This window comes from Delphinapterus leucas, chromosome 11 (genome assembly GCF_059928025.1).
Source record: "Delphinapterus leucas isolate spDelLeu-1000000601 "Yukka" chromosome 11, BTC_Dleu_Yukka2, whole genome shotgun sequence".
In the NCBI taxonomy this organism is placed as follows: domain Eukaryota; kingdom Metazoa; phylum Chordata; class Mammalia; order Artiodactyla; family Monodontidae; genus Delphinapterus; species Delphinapterus leucas.
Genome location: NC_143139.1, coordinates 48,083,708 through 48,102,127, shown reverse-complemented (window position 1 = coordinate 48,102,127; position 18,420 = coordinate 48,083,708).

Sequence of the window (18,420 nt, the reverse complement as noted above, 5' to 3'; positions counted from 1 at the left end):
AAGGAAGACCACTAGGAAGAACCTTGCAGTATTGCATTAGAATTAGAACTGCTGGTGTAAACATATATAGATATAAAAGCATATGTGTATGTATCTGTACACGTATATTCTAGCTCTGTCGAAAACTGATGAGTATCTACCAGTGTATTTTATTTCTAAATACAGTTCCCCCAAAAAAGGAAGCAGGGCTCCTTGGAAAAAAGACAGATCAAAGAATGATGGAAATATGTCAGAAAGACACAATTCACCTTCAAGAGGCTCCTACTGAACAAAACCTAGAACAATTTGTGCATCAAAATAAATAACCTGTTGAATAAAATAGCAACTCATGAGTTCATACTGATATAAATGAATGAATAGAAAGATATTCTTTGCAATAAAAATGCAACAAATAATTGTAGGAAAAAATAGTTTTTTAATAATTAGAAATAATTATTAGAAAAGTACTGTTACGTAACCATCATAATAATAGTTGATTCAATCAAGAAAAGTCAGTGAAGATAAATGTCTAAGAAATAGAATGTTTATAGAGACTTAGTTTACCTCTCATCAAAATGATTATTGCAGTGGAGAAAATATAGTCATCTCACAACGAAAAAAATTGGCAGAGATTGATTTAATCAAGTGAACAAAGTTAACTTCTCAAGAAATGGGAACACTGAAAGTACATGGACCTGATGAGGTGGAAGTCAAAGACTAAAGCATCACACTTGTGACAAATATGCCAAAAATTCACAACCTGAAACCAGTAATGATGAAAGTTCAGATAAACCCAAAGTGAGGTATATGCTACAAAATTATGCAGATGCAGATGTCTCAAGATCATGAATGTCAAAGACTTAATAAGAGTTTCATATTGGAGAATAATAGACATAACAAATCAGTATACATGACCTGAGATTGGCTCAGTTTTCTATAAACAACATTATTGAGACTACTGGCAACAAGGATTAGATAGATCTATGGATTAGAGAGTAATAATGTATCAAACTTATTTTTTTATTTTCATGGTTTATTGTCTAGACACAGAATAAGATCCTTGTTTGTACAATTTACACACTAAAGTATTAGGTCGAGATGGGCCATTATGTCAGCAACATATGTTGCTCAGATGTCTTGGGGAAAAACTATTTGTATTAATTTTGTTACTATTTTGTAGTTTGAAGTTATTTCAAAATAAAAATTATCTTTCTTGGGCTTCCCTGGTGGCTCAGTGGTTGAGAGTCCACCGGCCAATGCAGGGGACACGGGTTCGTGCCCTGGTCTGGGAAGATCCCACATGCCGCGGAGTGGCTGGGCCCGTGAGCCATGGCCGCTGAGCTTGCGTGTCCGGAGCCTGTGCTACGCAACGGGAGAGGCCACGACAGTGAGAGGCCCCTGCATATTGCAAAAAAAAAAAAAAAATATTTTTCTTTTAAAAAATGCCATTTTTACCAATGTGATTATAGGAAATCCAAATTAATAGTGTAAACCTGTGGAGACTCATATTTAGTTCTATTTGTCATTAATTATATTATGTAAGATTTGCCATATCTTTCAAGCTTCATGGACCTCATACTTTAGGAGACCTGACTTAGATTAAGTCTATGCTAAAGCTATGGCAATTTTACTCCCTTTTCAGGCTCTTCCTAGTGCCAAACTCATTGTGAATTATTCATAACTGAAGAACACTTTGGAATCAGCAAAATCGCTCTTGTTGATAATTGACTTGGAGTTTCTGTCCTGATAACTGAATTTTACTCCATTTCCCTGTATTCATTCCTTTTCTTAGAGAACTGTCTAGAAATGTAGTACTTCTACAACTGAGATCTTGTTATTATCTTTCCGATTTACCTCGCTAACATAGTACAAACTTTTAACCACATCCTCTGTCCAAATTAGATTTCTGCTCCTTTTCAACCCCCTAGTCTCTAACTGCCGTTAGACTTCACTGATACCACGTCTTCAAATCTTAGAACCTTTGTGCAGTACTAGCCTTGGATTGATCTTAATGTTTTACTCATCTTACAGCATTATAACTTCGTTATATTGATGTTTATTATGTGCAGTTGCATTGTAGCAATTCATAAAACAATGTAGTTTCCTGTATTTGGATTTATAGCAGCTTGGTTCCAAAAGAAGAAAGATGATGTCCCCAGATTAAAAATATATCTTGATCACTTTTCCTATAAGGAAAGCACATACTATATATAATGGAATGTGATAAATATTTATGGAATCAACACAAGTGGAATATAATACATGCCTTGGGGGGGGAATAGGTTAAATGAAGAAGATTAAAATGACTTATAAAATATTCTGCATTGTTTTGTGAAATGCCAAATCTTCTGACTCAGTATCTAGCTGTAGAAGATTTTGCTAAGAAACTGAATGATAATTTCATTTCCTTGTTCACTAGAATGAGGAACTTTATGCTTTTAGGTATGCCTCAGGCGGTGTTCCTTCCCTTTTCAATTATTTATCGATCATATACTATTGCAATATTATTCACTCATTAATTCATTGAATACTTATTGAATAATGTGCCAAACCCTTTGCCAGGTGATGAGTATATAGAGATAAATAAGTACCTGCATTCCTTTTTTAAAAAATTTATTTATTTATTTATTTATATTTGGTTGTGTTGGGTCTTCGTTGCTGCACGGGGGCTTTCTCTAGTTGCGGCGAGCGGGGGCTACTCTTCGTTGCGGTGCGTGGGCTGCATTGTGGTGGCTTCTCGTTGCAGAGCACGGGCTCTAGGCATGCGGGCTTCAGTAGTTGTGGCACACGGGCTCAGTAGTTGTGGCTCACGGGCTCTAGAGTGCAGGCTCAGTAGTTGTGGCACATGGGCTTAGTTGCGCCACAGCATGTGGGACCTTCCTGGACCAGGGCTCCAACCCGTGTCCCCTGCATTATCAGGCGGATTCTTAACTACTGCACCGCCAGGGAAGTCCTAAGTACCTGCATTGTTATAACTCACAATCTATCAGGGAGGCAGATCCCTATATATTCTTAAAAAGGAAGGACCTATTAACAGTGTGAAAGGAGGGACTAATATTTTTTAGGTGCCGTGGACTTGATTCTTTATTTAAGGCGTTTCTTTTTATTCCCACAAGAACCTATGAAACAAGAATTGATTTGTTTGTTGAACAGATATAAATAGGATCCCTTACTATGTGTTAGGCAATATTCTAGGCTCTAGACATAAAGCTGTTAGTAAAGAAGACCGGAATATCTTTTCTTGTGGATCTTACATCTCTTTGGGGAAGAGAAACCAAAAGTAAACAAAATAGGTAAGCAGACTATTTATTGGATGTAATGATGATAAGAGCTATGAACATAAGGAAGATGAGAACATTGAGTTCGGGTGGGTTACAGTTTTAGCAGTGTGAAAAGGGATATTTTTTGTTATGTAATATTTAATAATTTATTAGATTATTATTATTAAATATAGAAGTCAGGGTTCAGAGCAGGTAAGTTAATTTGCTGAAGGTCACACAGGATCTAGAAGAGCCCAGATTTAAACTCAGACTGCCTCTTCTTGTGACTTCCTGCTGTTGTCAATACAGCTTATCACTTCCCAAGTGCCTATTTTTGCCACTACACCAATTTTACATAGAGGTTTTCTAAAAACATCAAATTTTCCTCCCCTTAAATATTCTTTCATCAATTAGATTGAAAAGGAGAATAACTTTGTGAATTGACTTTCCTGTCAGCAGTGAAAAATCTAGAGACCTTGGATAGCACCAGAGCAAGAGCTCATGAAGTACCTCAGTCAGTTAAGTGACTGATGTTAGGGTGACTTTTGGAAGTCAAAGTGTAGCACTGTGCTTGTGACATCTTGTAACTGCCTGCCTTTTCTAAGTCCCACAGAGTACACTGCAAGGAATTTCAAGCTTTCTACCTTCCTCTAAGTCAAAACACATCTGGCAGCAAAACCAGTAAATTTGGCAGCCAGCCAGCCTGTCAGACAGCAAATCCCTTTTGAGAGTCAGACTGGTGGAGCATGAATAAAGGAAGTTCACCATTATGCGTATTTACCTGGTAACCTGCATCACCTTTATGTCCACTTCTTCAGCCCTCCTTATCATTTCTTTATAAATAGAACAGTGATTTCAGGTTCCTCAGGAATTTTCTAGCAGCTCTTATTCAACCCTGGAGGATTAGCATGTTACTCTGACCAAAGCTAGTTGCCAGGTCACCACTTAAGCCCCTCAAAGACCTCCTAGCTGATTATTACTGCTGTTTTCTTCATATTATTGAAGGATTTATACTTTCTTTTAGCCATCAATCTATCCAGATTGAATAAAATCTGTTGGCCCAGGATAACTCCTGTGAATTTTTCAAGTACTACACAGTGCCACATTGTCTTGAGTTAGTTAATCCTATAAAACACTTTTGGAAACCATTTGAAAAACTCTTATGTGGAATGCCATGTAAAAAGAAAGTGCACATTATCATGTTTTCAGAAGCATTGCGTAAGACCACTTCTGGTATTTCAAGTCGGGAATACTCTAAATGGGGTTATAATGGAAGAGAAAGTCCTACTATTCCATTCCATCTTATTTTTTTCCCTGGTACAGCTTACACTTTCTGGAATTTACTAAAGAACGATCTGTTTTCTGGCATAACTGCTACTTTCTCTAGAGAAGTTTGTTGCATTTATGTTTTATATATTCTTACATCTTTCTAATACCAATATACTACTAATAATGTATTTCAAGTCAAGTTTTATAAACCAGTTTATTAGCTTGGAAATAGTTTTATAATATGACAATTATATAGCAATATATGCTTGTCATTTTAGATGAGAGGCCCTTAAAATTACCTCAGCTTTTAGAGTTTTAGTCAGTTTTACTACCTGCTATGTCAAACCTCTCAAATTTCTAAATTTCCATGATTGTAGTTCAGTGACTACTTTAATGTCCCATGTTATTCTTTGAATCCCATAGCAGTTGCACGAGGAGGTGATTGGCAATAAATGTGTGCCCTGAATTCATCTGAAAACTTACTCTTGATGCCTTTATTTTACTTGCTTACCCACAACTTTCTGAATCCAAGGCAAGCTCCTGAAACTGTTGCAAGACAATCAATCAGCATTGCAAGCTGCCAAAAACCTGTGTGTCTATCCCTTGTATCACTGTTAATAATTTTGGATTCTCTCCCCATCATGGAATTTTAGGATATCAGAGCTAGAAGCTTCCTAGAGAGCTTATTTAATACAGTTTCCTAAGTTTACAGATGAGAAGTCATTTGCTCAATGTTATACAGATAAAACAATGGATATTGGACTCTCTGTTAAGCAGAATTCTAAAGTGGTTTCTAAGATTCCTACCTCCTGGTATAAATGCCTTTTATGTATAATCTCTTGCATTTGAGTGCTGGTGAGTGAAATAATAGGTTATCACCTCCTTGATTCGTTACGGTATATGGCAAAGGTGAGGAAATTTTTGGACATATAGTCCAGATCCCTACTAAGTTGACTTTAAGATAATCAAATGGAAGATTAGCCTCACGGGGCATGGTTAAATCAGATGAACTCTTTAAAAGAAAATCTAGAGGTTAGAGGTAAAATAAGCCAGAGAGATTAGAAGCAACAGAAATTCTCCTACTGGTACTGAAGAAGCAAACAACCATGTTGCAAACCGACTGTGGAGGGATCTGTGTGGCAAGAACCTGAAGGTGGCCTGTTGGAGCTGAGCGACCCCCAGATGATAGACAGTAATTAAGTAGTGAATTCAGTCCTGCAAGAGTTTGAATTCTGCTAACAACAGGTAGTTGGAATAGAATCCTGAACCCCAAATGAGACTGCAGCCAGACTGACACTTTTACTTCAGCTTGGTGAAACTCTGGGTAGAGAACCCTTTAACCTATCTAGCCTGGACTCCTAACTCATGAAAGCTGTGAGATAATGTATCTGTATGATTTTAAGCAACTAAATTTTTGTTACTTATTATACAGAGATAGAAAACTAATACAAAGCATAACTGAGGTTTTTTAAAATTCCAAAATCAGTGACTTTTTCTATATATTACTCAATGTTTGTTAATATCACATGTGTAATAAAGTTAAGGACCACGTAAGTCAAATATAGATATTACTTCTTTTCGTACAACTAACCATTATCTTCATGTTTTTGGACACTTACTTCATATGTCCAAACTGTGACAGAATAAAATCTGTCACAATCTGTGCATCCATATACATTGGTATTCATTAATTTATTACTTAAAAGCAAACATGATAATATCTGTATTTTCTTTGTTATTTTTCTAGTACTAGATGACAAAAATATTAAATACAATGAAGTCAAAAGAATATCTGGTTTCCATTCAAGAGATAAATTTGATTTCCCAGGAGTAAATATAGAAAGAAAAGAAAGTATGACAGAGCTAATAAATTGATAAATTGAACTCAGAAAAGGAAATCATCTTTATTACTCTCAGTGTGAAAGCCTGATTCTTGTTTCAAGCCATACATATCTGTACTGTTTTTCCAAATTTGCCAGATATACCTTTAGGGAAATCAGTTGCTTTTGATTCTGCTGGATTCCCTCTGTATATTGGAAAAAATATTCTTTAACATTTTTCTACCTTATAGGTAAGCTTCAACAGAGATATAAAACTGAAACAATTTCCTACATCTATAAACTATGTTTCTTTGAAAACATAAGTAGGCCTAGACCCTATTCTAATTCATTTAAATATGAAGAAGAGGCTGTTTTACACAATACCGATACTTATGTAAAATTCAACAAGTGGTTGAATTCATTGTTACCAGAGTTCACATTCATGTATGAAGAAAAACTTAAAAGTGGGAGATTTAATCAGAAGTTGTGGTTACCATGGGTGAAATCTTCAATTTAAGTCCAAGGAAATGTGTGAAAACTCACTGATCTAAAATAACTGTACTTTCCTTTTTTTTTTTTTTAACTGTGCTTTCCTAATGATGGCCATATAATCTCTGCCTATGTTTAGAAAATTATTTCATGTTTTTCAAAACTCAGGATGTTATATACTTGTCTGAGACAAATAAGAATAAAAACAATTTAACATGCCATTATGTTCAAAAAGGTTAATTCTCATTTTAATTTCCCTTTTAATATGATCATTATATATTTGTATGTAACAAATATTAAAAAAAGGAAAACTTACTTTGCAAGGGCATCTCTTCTAGACAACATTCAAATGGAGGAAATTATACGAGGCATGTACATCAGGAAATAGGAATCTTGAACACCATCTGAGAATTCTGCTTACTATGACATCCAGTATCCATTATGTTTTATCTATGTAGCTTTGATCAGTTTACTTCTTTTCCCATCTGTAAAATTAGGTAATTCAAATCAAACTAAAGTCATTAGAAAATGTTGATGTGTCTAAAAACTACAAATTTGCAAGTTCTTCATCTTAATTTAATATATAGACCTGGATAGTAGTATGCTGGAGCCCCATTTTACTGGCTCATGAGAGCTGGTTGTGCACACCATTGTCCAAGTCTGCATTCAGTGATGTCACACCAGTAGCTTACAACTGGCCATAGTGAGAGTATGGTAAATGGTAAATGTAACAAATCAGAGTGTTTCTTTTCTTTTTTGCTTTTAAATATCACATTCAAGAAAAAAGAGACATAAAGAACAGATAGTAGGAAAGCAAATAAGAGCTAGATCATGGTTATCTTAAAAACGTAATAGGCCAGTCTGCTCAAAAGAAACCCTAATACCATTCAAGAAGTATAAGAACTTATCTAAATAGCAGTGCTATTTTTAGTTACATTTTATTGTAGGGAACTGTTTAACTCTTTTTAAAATAGAAATAGATTGCTTTTACTGAAGTGACTTCATGGCCTATTTAGTATGTCTTTTCTTTTCCTCATTTTTTCCAAGCATGGAAAAAATATGGTCTTTGTCAAAAACAAAACAAAAATGCATGCAGGTATCTCCTATCCTTCCATAATGTTGTTGCATTTCCTTTGTGACTGTTTCTTTTAAATGGAATATTTTTTCTACCAGTACTTAATTTGATTATTGCTATGATTGGATTTAGATGTACCATCTTACTATTGATTTGCTATTGGTGCATTTTTTTTGTCCCTCTATTCATTTTCTTTTCTGTCTTCTTTTGGATTATTTCAATATATTTTTTTAATTTATCAAATGACCATTAGCTATACATTTTTGTAACTTTATTGACCAGTTCAAGGAAACTTCCTGAAGTCTATCCTATAAGTACCTTCTGATGAGTTCACTTCTTAATTCCTCCAACCTTTATATATAAATATATTTTTTTCCCTTGGAAAAATACAGTGTTTTCTTTTGGAATCACTTAGATATTTATTTGCAAAGAACCTGTCTCTATCACATAAATGGATATCCTGATAAGCAAATTCCTTAATCTCTACAAACCTTCATTTCCTCAGTGATAAAAATTAGTTAAAAATATTTCCTTCCTGACAACAGGAAGGAGTTTTATATAATTTAAAAATACTGATTTCTTCAAGAAAAATACATATATATATATAAATATATATATATACACACAGTTATACTGAATCTAACTCAGAACCATCAACTCAGGGTTGCCAGATTTAATAAGTATTGAGGATGCCCAATTAAATTTGAATTATAGACAAAGAAATATTTTGATGGTACACATATTCATATATTTTCTTTGATAAGTTTGTTTTCAGTTTAAGTTCTTTCATTTAGGTCTATGATCCATTTTGAGTTAATTTTTGTGTTTATATGAGATGAATGTTCAACTTCATTTTTCCCCCAAATGTATATACTATTACTGTTAACAGTATTGTTCATTTAAAAGGCCCTCTCTCTTGCATTGAATTGCCTTGGAAACTTTTTCAAAGATCAGTTGATCATAAATGACTCTCTTTTGAAATACCTTGGAATACTATTCCATTATTAGGATTAAACTTACAAAATTGCCACATCATTTTCATTATTAATAGCTTTATATTAAGTCTTGAAATACCCTTAGAAAACCCTTGGGTAAATGAAGAAATCAAAGAAAAAACAGAAAATACCTTGAGACAAGCAAAAATAAAAACACAACTTTTCAAAATCTATGGGATGCAGCAAAAGCAGTTCTAAGAGGGAAGTTTATAGCAATATAAACTTACCTTAGGAAACAAGAAAAAACTCAGATAAACAATATAATCTATAATCTAAAGGAATTAGAAAAAGAAGAACAAAGCCCAAAGTCATCAGGAGGAAAGAAATAATAAAGATCAGATTGGAAATAAAATAGAGACCAGAAAAAATAAATAAATAAAAGATTAATAAAACCAAGAGCTGTTTTTTTTTAAGTTAAAAATTGTAAAACCTTTACCCATGCTCATCAAGAAAAAAAAGAGATGACTCAAGCAAAATAAGAAATTAAAGAAGAAAAATAAAATCAAATATCACAGAGATACAAAAAATCCTAAGAAAATACTACAGAAAATTATATGCTAACACACTGGACCTCCTAGAAGAAATGGACACATTTCTAGAAATATACAGTATTCCAAGAATGAATCAGAAAGAAAGACAATATGAACAGACCTGTTTATTATAGTGAAGTTGAATTTGTAATACAAAAGCTCCCAACAAACTAAAGTCTAGGATCAGATAGCTTCACAGGGGAATTCTACCAAACATAATAAAAAAGAGCTTTCTCAAACTCTTCCAAAAAATTGAAGAGGATGAAACACTCCCAAATTCATTCTATGAAGCCACCATTACCCAGATATCAAAACCAGACAAAGACACTACAAAAAAAGAAAATTACAGGCTTATATCTCTGATGAATATAGATGAAAAAAATCTTCAACAAAATATTAGCAACCCAAATTCAATAATATATAAAAATGATCATATAACATGATCAAGTGGGATTTATTCCAGGAATGCAAGAATGGTTTGATATCTGCAAATCAATGTGATACACCACATTAACAGTAGGAAGGATAAAAATCACATGATCATCTCAATAGATGCAGAAAAAAACATTTGAGAAAATTCAACATTAATTCAGGATAAAAACTCTCATCAGAGTTGTATAGAGGGAACATATCTCAACATATCTAAATAAAAAAGGCTATTTATGAAAACACACAACTAACATTCTACCCAGTGGTGAAAATCTATAAGCTTTTCCTCTAAAATCAGGAACAAGACAAGGATGCACACTCTCACCACTTATATTTAACATAGTATTGTAAGTCCTAGCCATAGCAGTCAGGTAAGAAAAAGAAATAAAAGACATTCCAATTGGAAGAGAAGAAGTAAAACTGTCCCTGTTTGCAGATGGCATGATACTGTATGTAGAAAACCTTAAAAACCCCATCAAAAAACATTGGAACTAATAAATGATTTTAGTAAAGATGCCAGATACAAAATTAATATACGGAAATCCGTTGCTTTTCTATACACTAATAATGAACTATCAGAAAGAGAAAGTGAGAAAACAATCCTGTTTAAAATTACATCAAAAAGAATAAAATACCTAGGAATAAACTTAACCAAGGAGGTGAAAGACCTATATTCTGAAAACTATAAGGCATTGATGAAGGAAATTGAAGATGATACAAAGAAATGGAAAGATATCCCAGGTTCATGGATTGGAGGAATTATGAAAATGTCCATGCTACACAAAGCAATCTACAGATTTAATGCAATCCATGTGAAAACACCCAGGAAATTTTTCACAGAACTAGAGCAAATAATCCTAAAATGTATTTGAAACCGCAGAGACCCTGAGTTGCAAATGCATAATTTAGGAAAAGAACAAAGCTGAGAGTATCATGCTCCCTGACTTCAGACTATACTCCAAAGCTAGCATTATCAAAATAGCATGGTACTGGAACAAGTACAGACACATAGATCAGTGGAACAGAATAAGGAGCCCAGATGTAAACCCATGCACTTATGGTCAATTAATCTACAACAAAGGAGGCAAGAAAATACAATGTAGAAAAAATAGTTTTTTCAACAAGTAGTGCTTGGAAAATTGGACAACTACATGGAAAAGAATGAAATTTGATCATTTTCTCACACCATATAAAAAATAAACTCACAGTGGATTGAAGACCAGACAATAAAAAAATAAATAAATAAGGGACTTCCCTGGTAGTCCACTGGTTAAGACTCTGCACTTCCACTGCCGAGGGCACAGGTTCGATCCCTGGTTGGGGAACTAGGATCTTGCATACTGCGTGGAATGGCCAAAAAATAAATAAATTGGATTGAAGACCTAAATGTAAGACCTGAAGCCATAAAAATCCTAGAAGAGAATGTAGGCAGAACACTCTTTGACGTAAATTGTAACAGTTTTTTTGGATCAGTCTTCTAAGGCAAAAGAAGTAAAAGGAAAAGTAGGCAAATGGGACCTGATTAAATTTAAAATCTTTTGCTCAGCAAAGGAAACCATCAACAAAACAAAAAGACAACCTACTGAATGGGAACAAATATTTGCAGGTGATATGACCAGTGAGGGGTTATTATCCAAAATATACAAAGAGCTCATACAACTCAAGATCAAAACAACAACAACAAAACTACAAACAACCTTATATTAAAAAATGGGAAGATGACCTGAAAAGACATTATTTCAAAGAAGACATACACATGGCCATCAGGCACACGAAAAGATGCTCAATATCATTAATCATCAGAGAAATGTAAATCAAAACTGTAATGAGAAATTATCTCACATCTGTCAAAATGGCTATCATCAAAAAGACCACTTATAACAAATGTTGGCCAGGATGTAAGAACAGGGAGCTGTAATACACTCTTGGTAGAAATGTAAATTGGTGTAGCCACTGTGGGAAATATTATGGAGTTTTCTCAAAAAAAAAAGTCTCTTGACTTTCACAGGCATTTGGCAATGTCTCTGTGCTTGCACTTCTCAGAATTTGAATATCTCTCAGCCCTGTGTTTACTTTGAGATCTTTAAAAATTAGTTAACCTGTCGTGGCCTTATTGGAGTTCACTCAGTACATACACAACTTAGTGTTGAACAAAATATTCAAGATAATTCCTCAGTAGGTTTTTGGAGCACATTCTCTTCATAGCTCACTTATCTCTTGGTTTTTTACCCCTTAAAATTATTTCAGCTTTACCAAACTGTGATCTCTATATCTTTAACTCAGCAAATTCTTTATGCTTTTTATGGTTCCCTCTCACTCACTGCAGTGTATACAACGTATTCTGACACAAAGCTTGGGCAGTGATCAGTTTACCTTGTTGATTTCCCTTCCTTCAGCAGTTATATTCCTATGCTCCCAGTTTCTGATGTCTTAACTTAGTCTTATTCATATTTTGGTACAATTTCCCTTTTGGTAATGGTAAGAGGAAAGTCAGTCGTGGCCGTATGTATCTTATTGGCAGCAGCTGTTTAGACTAGAAAATAACATTTTCGTATAAAAAAACCCTTGTTTGCATTCTTATCTTAATTGAAAGATTATTTTAGTGTTCATAGCCTGCAAGGCTCATTCAATCAACATTTATTTATTGAGTGCCAGTTAAATGCCACAAGCTCTTCTAAGTGCATTAGACATGTTACTGAGTGAAACAGGCAAAGATTCCTGATGTTGTGGGTCTTTCTATCAGGAGATACAGAAAGTAAACAATGACCATAATAGATAAACCCCTGAATATGTTAAAATGTTAAGTAGATGCTATGGAAAATCTAAAAGTGCAGTTAATTAAGGCATGTGGAGTTTGTGCAGACCTGGGATGGTGGGAGCAAGTTTCAATCTTGAATAGGATGATTCAGAGTAAACTTCATTGGGAAAATGAAATTTGGACAGATGAGGAATTCTGATGAGCAGATATCTGCAAGTAGGAGAGAGAAGAGAGCATATTAGAGGTAATAACCTTTACAAAGCTTCCAAGTAAGGTACATATCCTACATATGGGAGTTGAGGGAACAAGCATGACTAGAGTGGGTTTTATGGAGAATGGAAAAAAGAGAGAGAGTAAATATAAACTACTCTTTCAGGAATTTTGCTGTGAAGAGAAGCAAAGAAGTGGGAAAGTCAAGTAAAATGGTGCTTTTTTAAAATATGGGAGGAATAACATATCTATAAGTTGATGAGAGAGATCTAGTAGAGAATAAAAATTTCATGCTTCATGAGTGACAGGAGAGCACTGTCCTAAAAATAAAGGGGGGAATGGATTTAGTGCACGAATGGCGTGCTTTCAGAAAGAGTATGGCTCATTGATCTGTGGTGTCTGGTGCAAAGATAGAGGACATAGATGATACGGAGAAGTGAGAAGATCTGTAGTTGAAGCCTATGACAGCTTTTTCTGATTGATTTCGAATTTGTGGTGAATTATAAAGTGAGGTCTTCAGTTGGGAGTCATGGAAGGAGAGAAGGTATGAGATAATCTCCCAAGAAAGTAGAAGGGTAAATGGGCTAACGGAATATGATTACTTGGAAACGTTATGGGTCGTGAATTTAAACTGAGCCTAATCAGTGTGGGTATATATTTTCCACCAATAATTCAGCTGCATAGGTGCAGGCATGGAAGAAGTAGAGGTAGATTTACCAGGGATATGGAGTTTCTCAAGTAAGTAAGATGAAATAGGAGTCAGGGAAGTAACTATAATGATTATGAAATATAAGCTGGATAGGGAGAAAAGGGAGGATATCAAGAGGATGAGGTACTATAAAATTGATAAGGTATGTTGATGTCCTAACGTGATTGAGAAAGGATGGAAATAGGGTACCTGAAAAAATAAGCTATTAAAGAAGTCATTGGTGGGTTGAATCAAATTGAGTTTATAAAAGAATTCCAGTGTTGTGTAATACTATGGCCTAGCCATGCCCATTAGAGGAGTAGAAGAGATGGAATGACAAACAGGTTCTTCTGAGAATAGTTTGTGGATTGAGAGACCAGAATGATGGATGAATCTCTAACATGTATACTGAAATTTCAAGAATTTTGTCAGTTGTAGTGTTGGAGAGAGTGACAATGAGCCAGTAGCAATGTGGGAGTGCTTCCTTCAAAGCTGATGGTTTTTAGAGAGTTGCAGGGGAGAAAGGTATATAACGTGCAGTGAAGAACAAAAAGGGCACTTAACCTCCAGATCCACTAGTACAGAGTGTGAGAGAAAAAGAAAATCACCACTTGAGAGGACTGCAGAGGAAGACCTGCCTTAGGGAGAACTATAGTAAGAGGATGAAAAGAAATTTCAAGATGAGGTTGAGAATATAAGGGACTCTGCTGCTGATGAGCCATGAATTAGGGTTTCAAGAATTGGACAGTATTGGGAAAAGGGGATAGACGGAGTCATAGAAGTTAATGTAAAAGATGAGGAGATATATAAAGTTTGATTTTTCCTTTTGAATTATGTTTTATTGAACTAAAATAAAGAGGATAATGAGATTAATCGTGTGGATTCAGTGAAGAAACTGGTGACAAGGCTAAGAATGTTGGGAGTTCCTCTCTCACCAGTGATGATGAGGGCAGAGAGCTTGGGGGAGGTGAGGTTCTGAGATCTAGTGCCTAGGACTTCCTTGACCCCAGTGGATAGTAGTGGAAGGTCTCAGAGCAGTGTAGTTTAAGGACCAGTGTGTTCGTTGACTATCTCTTGCGAGAAAAGTAATCTTACCCTCAGTATTGGCTCAGTGTTGATCCCTCCTGGTGAACCATCTGAAAGACTTCTGGGAACACCTGAGTGAATCACATACCCAATATTTTATATTCTAGATCTGCCGCTTACTAGTTGTGTAAGTTGAAATACCCTTCCTTATGTACAAAAAAAAATGATAATAGTGGTAGTTACCTCCACAGAAATGTTACAAAGTATTACTTGCTATGGCATCTGGTGTATATTAGGTGAAAACTAAAGTTATATTTTCCATTTTATTCAATCCAGCTGTGGATTGTGGGGTTGTCTGTAGGAAGTCCCTAACTTTTTTCAGAAGCCTCTTTGGATGTCCTCAAGGGTAAACTTCAGTGTTCGCATTAAAGATAGGCCCTTGATTTGGAAGATTTTTGATAAGTGCAGTTACCCAATGTCCACTTATACTAGCTGTTATATAATTTAATATTTAACATCATTTCCCAGTACTTATTCCTGTAGGGAAATATATCTGTAAGATTAAAAACAAATATTAAATTTGTGAACTTGTTAAATAATATACAGAACATAGCTGTGCATATGATATTTTGGGCTTTAGCATAATTAATATTCATTGCTTCATATGTTAAGTGAATTATAACATTTCAGTAAATACTTATTGGATACATACTGTGTATTAGGCCGTATTAGGGTCTTACAGCGCAAAAGTATAAAAACTATATACTCTATGCCCTCGAGGAGTTAACAATTTGGTTTTCCAGATGAAGTTGAACTACAGCTCTAATTAGGCCATTCCAAGAACATGATCGAAAGGCCATGCTATCAGAATATAAAAGTGTACTTATCTCCTCGTTTGCTAAGATATAAGGACATGCATTTAAATTGTTCACATATGAGGGCAAAATAAATACAGTGGGTTAGTTGATCACCTTCTGTGTTCTAAAAATGCTAATTTTCTTAATGTAATCTAGGGCGACATTAGCTGGTTCCAGAGGAATATATCACCATGTCTAATCACTGAGTTAACTGTTGCCTGAATCCCAAAGGTGATCTTTTTTGCTGCTAAGCAAGTTTTCCCCATTTTCCTCTTGCGCAATTGGATTTCGGTACATTGAACTCTACCACGGTTTCATTCTTAGCGTGAAAACCAAATAGATCACTGAATATAAGGTTTCAACGTACATCTTTAGATGGGTCACGCAAATGTATTAATATTCACAGAAAAGAAAAACAATGTTATTGCTAACCAAAGAGAGGGCAGCTCTCTATGTATGTGTATATCCAGTGAAAATGTGGACGTATGATCTTGTGCAGACATGGGATGGTGGGAGCATTCCAGTGTATCATTGGAGTGATACATTCCAATATCTTTTTCCTAGGTTTTTACAAATGGCTATGCTTTTACTACTTACACAAGCTTTAAACTAATTCATGTTAAATTTAAACTGAAAGTGCAGTCTTACTGAGACCTATCTGGGTAATTGTTTTCTTATGAAATGTAGGTTGTCCATGAATATTCTGGTATATTAGCTAAAATGGTAGACACACAAAGCAAGCAGAGGATTGCTATTAGGTAGTTTAGCAAACCCTTATACCTTTCTTTTGAGATGTCTTTGATCTTGACACACTGAATGATGCCCATTTCTCAGGCAAAACAATAACAGTCATTGGGTATAGTTTTTTTTTTTAACATCTTTATTGGAGTATAATTGCTTTACAATGGTGTGTTAGTTTCTGCTTTATAACAAAGTGAATCAGCTATATGTATATTTATACCCCCATATCCCTTCCCTCCTGCATCTCCCTCCCACCCTCCCTATCCCACCCCCTAGGTGGTCACAAAGCACTGAGCTGATCTCCCTGTGCCATGTGGCTGCTTCCCGCTAGCTATCTATTTTACATTTGGTAGTGTATATATGTCCATACCACTCTCTCACTTCGTCCCAGCTTACCCTTCCCCTTCCCCATGTTCTTAAGTCCATTCACTACGTATGCGAATAGGTTTTAAATGATTTTCTAGACCAAAAGTACATGTGTACTTCTTTTTACTCATTTAAAGATTTTTTTTTTTACTAATTGGGGTATAGTTGCTTTACAATGTTGTGTTAGTTTCTGCTGTACAACGAAGTGAATCAGCTATTTGTATACATATTATCACCTCCCTTTTGGACCTCCCTCCCCATTCCCCCATCCCACCCATCTAGGTCACTGAGCTAGAGCTCCCTGTGCTATACAGCAGGGTCCCACTAGCTATCTGTTTTACACATGGTAGTATATATATGTCATTCCCAATCTCCCAGTTCATCCCACCTCCCCGACCCACGTCCACACGTTCGTTCTCAGTGTCTGTGTCTCTATTCCTGCCCTGCAAATAGGTTCATCTGTACCATTTTTCTAGATTCCACATATATGCATTAATATACGATATTTGTTTTTCTCTTTCTGACTTACTTCACTCTATATGACAGACGCTGGGTCCATCCACGTCTCTACAAATGACTCAATTTCATTCCTTTTTGTGGCGGAGTAATATTCTGCTGTATATATGTACCACATCTTCTTTATTCATTTATCTGTCAGTGGACACTTAGGTTGCTTCCATGTCCTGGCTATTGTAAATAGTGCTGCAATGACCACTGGGGTGCATGTGTCGTTTTGAATTATGGTTTTCTCTGGGTATATGCCCAGTAGTGGGATTGCTGGGTCATATGGTAGTTCTATTTTTGGTTTTTTAAGGAACCTCCATACTCTTCTCTATAGTGACTGTATCAATTTACATTCCCACTAACAGTGCAAGAGGGTTCCCTTTTCTCCACACCCTCTCCAGCATTTGTTTGTAGATTTTTTGATGATGGCTATTCCAACTAGTGGGGGTGATACCTCACTGTAGTTTTGATCTGCATTTCTCGAATAATTAGTGATGTTGAGCATCTTTTCATGTGCCTCTTGTCCATCTGTATGTCTTCTTTGGAGAAATATCTGTTTAGATCTTCCACCAATTTTTTGATTGGGTTTTTTGTTTTTGATATTGAGCTGCATGAGCTGTTTGTATATTTTGGAGATTAATCCTTTGTCAGTTGCTTCATTTGAAAATATTTTCTTCCATTCTGAGGGTTGTCTTTTTGTCTAGTTTATGGTTTTCTTTGCTGTGCAAAAGCTTCAAGAAACAATCCCATTTACCATAACAACAAAAAGAATAAAATACCTAGGAATAAATCTACCTAAGGAGGTAAAAGACCTGTACTCAGAAAACTATAAGACACTGATGAAAGAAATCAAAGATGACACAAACAGATGGAGAGATATACCATGTCCTTGGATTGGAAGAATCAGTATTGTGAAAATGACTATACTACCCAAAGCAATCTACAGATTCGGGGCAATCCCTATCAAATTACCGATGGCATTTTTCACAGAATTAGAACCAAAAATTTTGCAATTTGTATGGAAACACAGAAGACCCCAAATAGCCAAAGCAATCTTGAGAAAGAAAAATGGAGCTGGAGGAATCAGGTTCCCTGACTTTAGCCTGTACTACAAAGCTACAGTAATTGAGACAATATGGTATTGGCACAAAGACAGAAATATAGATCAGTGGTACAGGATAGAAAGCCCAGAGATAAACCCATGCACTTATGGTCACCTAATCTATGACATAGGAGGCAAGAATATACAATGGAGAAAAGACAGCCTCCTCAATAAGTGATGCTGGGAGAACTGGACAGCTTTATGTAAAATAATGAAATTAGAACACTCCCAAACACCATATACAAAAATAAACTCAAAATGCATTAAAGACCTAAATATAAGACTGAACACTATAAAACTCTTAGAGGGAAGCATAGGAAGA